Below are 8,447 nucleotides of genomic sequence, written 5' to 3' on the forward strand. Positions count from 1 at the left end.
TTGCTCTTAGTTGAAGTAGTTTACAAAATTAGGTTGAAGTAGTTTAAAAAATCAGCTTGAACCAAAATAGTTACAAAAACCCAATTTAGCTAGCGATGATAAAAAAAATGTATTGTAGATAGTTGATTTACCATCTCACAAAAATGTTTTTAGAGTACACAGTGATAGAAGTGGAGATATTTGTTTCCTCGAGCCTATGTCTTCTTATATTCTTTAAGAAATCAAAATAAGACATTAGGGATTAGGGATAATAATTTATCATATTTCTAATAAGATGGAAAATTTTTACAAGTTTCCAAAATGTACATTATTTTCAATAAAATATAATCTTTAAATTCCTTTTGACACTGATTGAAATATATTTCTTACTAAAAATGTAATGAAATCAAAAAATAATGATTCCACCTTTTACACTAGATAAAATTTATATATATTATAAAAATATTTTAAACATAAAAAAATAGGATACCTTTTTAAAATGATTTCTTTCTTAAATGTTGAGAATGTCAGAGATTAAAATATTCATACTTAATTTAGATAGTAGAAGGTGAAATAACTAGATCATAACATAATCAAGGAACATTTGTCTACTTTTTGACATTATATTTTCATTGAAAAAAAATATTATATCTAATAATTTTGTAAAAACATTTTTATATAGATTAAAAAAAATATAGAGTATAATAGTGTTGTAATGCCCACCCCTAGTTTAGTTTCATCTTTCTTGTAGGCTTCTAGGAGTAATCTTAAGTCTAGGGGGAGTGGATGTAATGCCTACCCCTAGTTGACTTTTCTATTGTATTGTCGAATTCTTTTAGACTAATTTTTTGATTGTGTTTTATAATTTTTGGAACTTAGTTATCAGATTTGATTATATGTCATTTTATACTTAGTTGATTTATGTGACGAGTTATTTAGTTATTTCAGTTATTTCAGGACTATTTTGATGATATATATTTTCATTTAGTGACTTTTAGTTATTTCATGATGTTAGTTAGAGGAATGATTTATATGCAATTTCTATGGTTACTTACCCCATACTTGCATATGTATGGTGTACTTGTCTGTTTTACTTTATGATTGATGTTCCTAATACGGTTGAGGGAGGGAGTTGCAGTCACCTGCTAGTTGGGATCTACATGATGTACCACTTCCCACCATTACCTATTGACTTTAGAATATATGAGTATGTACATATGTGGATTTTATGCAGATTGCAGGTACTAGGTATCAACTTCCTGAATTGCTAGGATGAGCATGCCCTATCATAGTATCTCAATGGTATAAGTGGGGAGATAATTCTTGAATCCAAATCCTAACCTAAGCCAATTGTCCTAGAAAGTAGGACAAGTATTTGAATTTTTTACTCGTCCAAATTTGTCAAATGACATGAATTCATTACTTTGACCCTAGAGTTTAATTATGTTCTTTGTCTTTGATTGAGTTTTTGTATTTAGTCTTGTGGGTTTGTGATGATTTTCTATTATAATTAAATCAAATTAAAAGAGTATTTAATGATTTAATTTAATAGAAATTTTATAAAGAAAATTTAGTATTTAATTATATTTAATTAATTGAGAAATTAATTAAATAAAAGAATTAAATTTAAAAGATTTTATATAAGTTCTAATTTTGGCATTTTATATTTATTTAATTTAATAATAATTTATTTAGGAGTTTTATTTTAACAATAAACTCTAAATAATATTATTACCTAAATTAATAAATATTATATTAAAAGTGTCTCAAAATTTAATAAGAGAGAGAAAGTATTAATTTAATAAAGTTTATTTTAATTAAATTGCATAAAGTTTGTGCATGAAAATTAAAATATAATAAATTAATAAAGGAAAAAGGGTTTTTGCGGGATTGCAAAATCAAAGCCCTAATTTGTGGGAAAAACTCTTTATCAAGAAATTAGAGTTCATTTCTCCACAACACAGGTTTGGAGGAGTCGATTTCTAAAAAGAGGGTTTTTGAAAGAGAAGGAAAATTTTGCATGTTTTGTGCATTTTTTATTTAGCATTGGATCCAGGTAGGATCTCGTGAGTTTTGTGCAGTAGTTCTTGCATTGTAAATATCTATCTTCTCCATGTTTGTTGTGTTTCTATTTTCAAAATTCCTATGGGTTGAAACCCTTGTTTTAGAAAATTGATTTCCATTATAGAATTGTTTGTGGTTTAATCTGAAACCTCATTGTGAATTTATTGTTCTATATTTTGAAAATATTTGTGAATGATTATAGTTTTGAAACCTTTGTTTGATTGATTGGAAATCAGGATGAGGGTTTGGATAGGAAAACAAAATTTAAAATGCAATGTCTGATTGGTTAATCGTGTTTCCTCTATCAGATCTTTTATGCAAAATTTATTTAAAAAAATATATTTTGTTTGGAGGGAAAAAACCACCATCCCACCACCCCCTATCTTCCTTCATTCATTTGGTTCCAGCTACCAAGCCAACAACTGTCGTAGCAATAGTTGCCAAGGCAACAACTAACATTGACAACCAACTTGCTAGCGACTTTCCCAATAATTGGGATGCAATTCATATCACATTTGTTAAAATTACAATTTAGTTTATTTTTATTTTTTAATAATTTTTATTTTATTAAATTAAATTTATGAGTATAATTTTTAAATATATTATATTTAATATCATTATTATTAATATTAATAATTTAATTATTATATTACTTAATTTAATATTTATTAATAATAATAATTTAATATATATAAATATTATTTATTAATAAGTTTATAAATATTATAATTAATAATTAATATTATATTTTTGATAGTAGTATTTAATAATTAAATAAGTTTATTTATTAAAATATTTTATTTATTTTATATATTAAAATAAATGAATAGATGTTTTCCTTTTGTAATTAAGATTTTTTTTGTTATAAAGAACATTATTCTAAAAGGGATTCAATTGTTATGAAATATTAGTATACAAAGAAATCTTATTATATTTATGAACTTAGAAACATTAGCAAATTAACACTAGGGGAATTTTATGATATAGAGACCTTAGTAATACTTTGAGAAAATGAAAATGTGAACCTTGATTGAAAATGAAAACTCTATAAATAGTAATACTTGGAAAAGAAAATTGAAATCCTATTCGCATATTGAATCTTTGTGTTTTGAAAACGAAAATGAGAACTTTGAAAGCTATAGTAAAAATTGCACTATTGTGTTTTCAAAACCTAATGAATTGAGAAAATTATTTTTGTATGTACTTTATGTGACATGTGGTTTACTATTGGGGGTTTCGGGTTGACTTAGAACTTCGACCAACCAGGATGTTTACCAGAGGCTTGAGGGTTTTTTTTTGTGATGATGTTATGGCTTATTTTGGTTATGATCTTTTATACCTGACCATGGTGATGTTTCATGAGTGTTCTATGATGAGTTTGATTAGTTGTTTTGTTGTGCTTTCCAGTTTCTTATGTAGAACTAAGGTGAATTGTGTGAATTTTTGGTATAACCTTTGAAACTTCAATCAACTATCTTTGGATTGATTTCCATTTTCTTTTTTAGGACTGAGATGATTATTGTGATCCATTCTTGGTGATGTCATGTGATTTCATGGGTTGGTATATGTGTACTTGATTTTGGATCAGTCCTGTTAGGATGATTGTATTGGTGAAATTTGTGATTTTGATTAGTGATATTTCAGTGCTTTCCAGTTGCTTGTTTAAGAACTGATGTGTATTTTATGATCTTATGAGATCTACTTTTATTGAGCTTAGGGTAGGTTATCCATATGTCATGTTGGGAAGTGGCTTGCAATGGAGGTTGGAGCCCTAAAGAGGCTGTCTGGGTAACCCATTTTAGGTTGTTTTAATAAATGATAACATTTCATTAAATGGGTTTAAAATGAATTAATAAGATATTGGTGCTACATAAAGTCACTAGGGGGTTGAAGTCCTAAGAGACTACTAGGGTAACCTTAGAGTTGACTCGTTAGTGTACATGTGAATTGTGGGCCTTAGATTCTCACACACACTTCAACATAGTCTTTACTTGAGAGATCATCTTGGAATAAACATTGAATTGTTCATTTGAGAAATCCAATAGAGCGAACTGTTACCTTATAACTAGAAGGATTTTGCCTTACTCTAAGATTGAGAAGTGAGCAACAAGACCTTTTAGTGCAAAGGATTCATGCAGTTAAATGATCATGCAATTAATCTAAATGAGAGATGTAGTTTAATCTACTAATAAGAAAAAGTATTTAATCTATATGTATGCATTGTATTAAACTAAATGATATTGATGCTAATCAAGAAAAGCTATGATAACTTTAAACAAGTGAATATGAAATTCAATAGTAATTCGATGCAATTTAAATTCCAACCTCTTTAATGAGGAATTAGAAACCTCTTAAATAGAATTCCTATAATCAATCAATAGTTTAGATCAACGGTCAGGATTGAAGATGAGATCCACAATAGAGCTTAATCTTAAGGGATCCAGATAGAAAACCTATATGCCTTGAGTGATAAGCTTTTAAAAATTATTTCCAGAATGTAGCTTAATCTTAAGGGATCCAAATAGAGCACCTAGATACCAAAATTGATAAGATTTTAAAGATTATCTCTAGAATGGAGCTTAATCTTAAGGGATCCAGATAGAACACCTAGATACCTAGAGTGATAAGCTTTCAAAGATTATCTCTAGAATAGAGCTTAATCTTAAGGTATCCAAATAGAACACCTAGATACCGAAATTGATAAGCTTTCAAAGATTATCTCTAGAATGGAGCTTAATCTTAAGGGATCTAGATAGAACACCTAGATACCTAGAGTGATAAGCTTTTAAAGATTATCTCTAGAATGGAGCTTAATCTTAAGGGATCTAGATACTTAGAGTGATAATATTTTAAGGATTATCTACAGAACAGAGCTTAACCTTAAGGGATCCAGATAAAACACCTAGATACCTAGCTATAAAAGATAGCAAGATCCAACCATGAGTCGTAGAATCATCTCTAGAATGAGGCATGATCCTCAAGAGTTAGGGTTTAGATTGTCCTGATACCTGTCCATCGAACTCTAATAAATACTGCTATAAGGTGTGATCAGCTAATGAAAAGATGAGATAAATGAAAAATGATGCCAGATAGAGGGGAACAAGATTCCCCTAGTGATGAGATTCCCTGAGTGATGAGATGGCTCGAGTGATGAGGACATAAGATTCATATTGAGTTGAAATTCAGATTCAATGATGTAATCATCCTGCCCCCTTGGGAGTGAAATTGAAAGATGACACACCAAAAATATGATATAGAGTAGTATAGTGAGAGATGCAAAAGGTAATATGTTATTTAGAAGAATATAGAAGAGATCAAAATGATCAAAAGAAAATTTGGAGTCAATTTAGAGTGATTTTGAGGTGCAGAAGACCAAGTTTGAACAAAGGTTGACTAGAGTTGACATGAGTTAATTTTTTCTAAAATTTTTGAAAAGTTTGAAGGAAATGTGATTTGAAAAGATCCAAGATTCACAAAGTATTAGAAAAATGGATTGCAGAATCATTCGATCACATTGGTCCCAAAATTTTAAAATGCATTTTTGAGCTACTTAAGTTTGTTAGATTTCAAATTTGATCCCAAAAGATGGGTTCAGAGTAGCCAAAGTAGCCAATAGGGTGATTAATCAATCATTTGTGCAGTCATGAAGAACATGATGCTTTGAAGAAGCCAAAAATTCCTCATGACAAAGGATGCAAGTAGATCTGCAATCAAACCATGTGCTTATGCAATGCAACCCTATGCTAGATGCAACCTTAAACTAGATGCAACCGTAGGTCTAGTTACCAAGCTTTGACAATTATCATCACTGAGTGTATAGAAAAACCCTAGATGTCATACAATCCCTATTGACATTGTAGTCATAGGAATATTAATAGGACATCTATTCTAGTTTTTTCTGGATCAAATGTAAGAATTTGAGGCACAAGAAGCCATAATGACGAGAACATTTGTCCCTTGTAATGTAGCAAGCAAAAATAAGCATAAGAGCATAAACACTAGGATGCATATAATGCTTCTTGCATGTTGACACACTAGACACATGAGAGATCCTTCTTATGCTAAGTAATTAGTAAGTATTTTGTCTACAACAACCCTTGCGTCCATAACCTAAGACAAAAATAGGCTTAGTATACTCGCAGTGACTCGTATGTTCACTTAGCAGGATGAGTATCAATATTTACTGTAGCATGAAGAGTTCACTCCAACAAGAAAGGAGAAGAACCAACCTCGCTAATTTATCCATATAAAAGGAGTCAAGGTACACATGGCCATCCAATATGAGATGGAGGCTCTTATAGTGGACACCCCTCTTATATGGATGCTTTAGATTAGTTGGAACTAAACCACAAACATAAAGAAAAAAAAATCATGCCCCTAGTCCTTGCTTGTCTAATCAAAAGAGACATCATCGAGTTGATCGAAGAGACATGATGAAGTGAAAGAAAAACAAACAAATAAAAGCTCAATGAATTGAAACAAGTTTATTGTTTTGAGTTCATTTTCTGTGTATAGGATTGATGTCAAGTGTCAATGTCCAGAACATGGATGAAAGAAATATCTTTAGTATGGTGACAATAGTAGACAAAAATAGTTAGAACAACTAGTGACTAAAGTCAAAGAGGAATCTTTGGTAAGAAGAACCTTAGTAGGAAATTGAGTGATAGTAGACAAACACAGTTAGGACAACTGGTGATTGATGCAAGAGAGATCTTCTATAAGAGGAATCTTGAAAAATGACACTAGCAATAGCAAGTAGATGTAGTTACAACAACTAGTGACTATCGTGAAAGAGATTATCCATGAGAGGAATCTCAGTGCCACTAGCAACAATCAGAAGATGTAGTTAGAACAACTAGTGACTGTCACAAAAGAGATTATACATGAGAGGAATCTTGAAAAATGACACTAGTGATAGTAGGAAAACATAGTTAGAACAACTGGTGACTATCATGAAAGAGATAATGCATGAGAGGAATCTCAAAAAGTGACACTAGCGATAATAGGTAGATATAGTTAGAACAACTGGTGATTGTCGCGAAAGAGATTATCCTATGAAACTATAGGGTGTTTCCCTTGAGTTATGACAAGATTCAATCCATGGATATATGAGTGAAAGCAACAAAGTAAAGCAGGAAAACAATTGTCATGAGCTAGAAGATGCATCACAAGGTGTAGCATTGTGAACAAGAGGCATTTTTTTGCCAAGTTTTCACCTTCTTGGTAGAGATTCCTTTTTTCTTGTATTTTCTCTTTTTAATTTTTTTTTTGTATTTTTGAGTTTTTCAATTTTTTTGGTATTACCAAGGCACCTATTGCTAGATTTTCACCAAGGTAATATTTTTTTCAGGACTTAGTGCAATTTTTAGATTTTTTTTAGGACTTTTTTGCAATTTTTAAATTTTTTCAGTTAATTTAGATATATACAGAGAGCTTTTAAAGCCAGATCAGCTATAGAACCACTTTAGGTGGAGAGTGTTGATGGGCTCCTTGAGCACCTCTCCCTCGGCTATAGAAAGATGGTAAGCACTGGATCTAAATATTGTAGTAATTATGTAGGGACCAAGTCAGTTGGGTTCAAACTTCCCCTTTTGTACCCATTGTTGCTAATTCTTAGGGTTTTCTGTAAGAACAAGATCACCCAACTGGAAGTCACGTGGCTTATGTTTCTTGTTGTAACTTCTAGACATATGCTGCTGATAAGCTCAAAGATGATCACATGCCACTTGTCGATATTCATCTAACAATACTAGCTCTTGAAGCCATGATATTCTATAGTCATGATCAGTAATGAGGCCCTTCATGGAGATTCTCAGAGTAGGGATCTCAACCTCAATTGGTAGCACAAAATCTACTCCATAGACCAAAGCAAAGGGTGTTGTACTCATTGGAGTTCTAATACTTGTTCTATAAGCCCATAAAGCTAGATTAATATGAAGGTGCTAGTCCCTTCCAAATTTTTTGCTTGTGTGATGCAAGATCTTAAGGATTGCCTTGTGGGAGGCCTCCACCTGACCATTACCTTAGGGGTAATAAATAGAAGACTAGTGTTGCATGATTCTAACCTTTTTGCATAACTCTTTAAGATCTTTATTTTTGAATTGTCCTCCATTATCAATAATAATGGAGGAAGGTACACCATACCTACATATGATGTAATTCATGGTAAATAAAGCTACAGTTTTTCCATTTTCTATAGAGAGGGGGACTGCCTCCACCCACTTAGTGAAGTAATCTGTAGCTATAATAATGAACTTATGTCCATTTGATGATGGGTGAAAGCAGTCTTTACCTGATATTCTGGTATAATTTTGATCTGATTATAGGCAAAAAAACCATCCATGAGTGAGTACATCTCATATCCTACTATCATTTCCACTATCATATCAATGTTAGAGAGTGGA

This window comes from Cupressus sempervirens, chromosome 8 (assembly GCF_028749045.1).
Source record: "Cupressus sempervirens isolate cs-2001-9-10 chromosome 8, ASM2874904v1, whole genome shotgun sequence".
Lineage (NCBI taxonomy): Eukaryota > Viridiplantae > Streptophyta > Pinopsida > Cupressales > Cupressaceae > Cupressus > Cupressus sempervirens.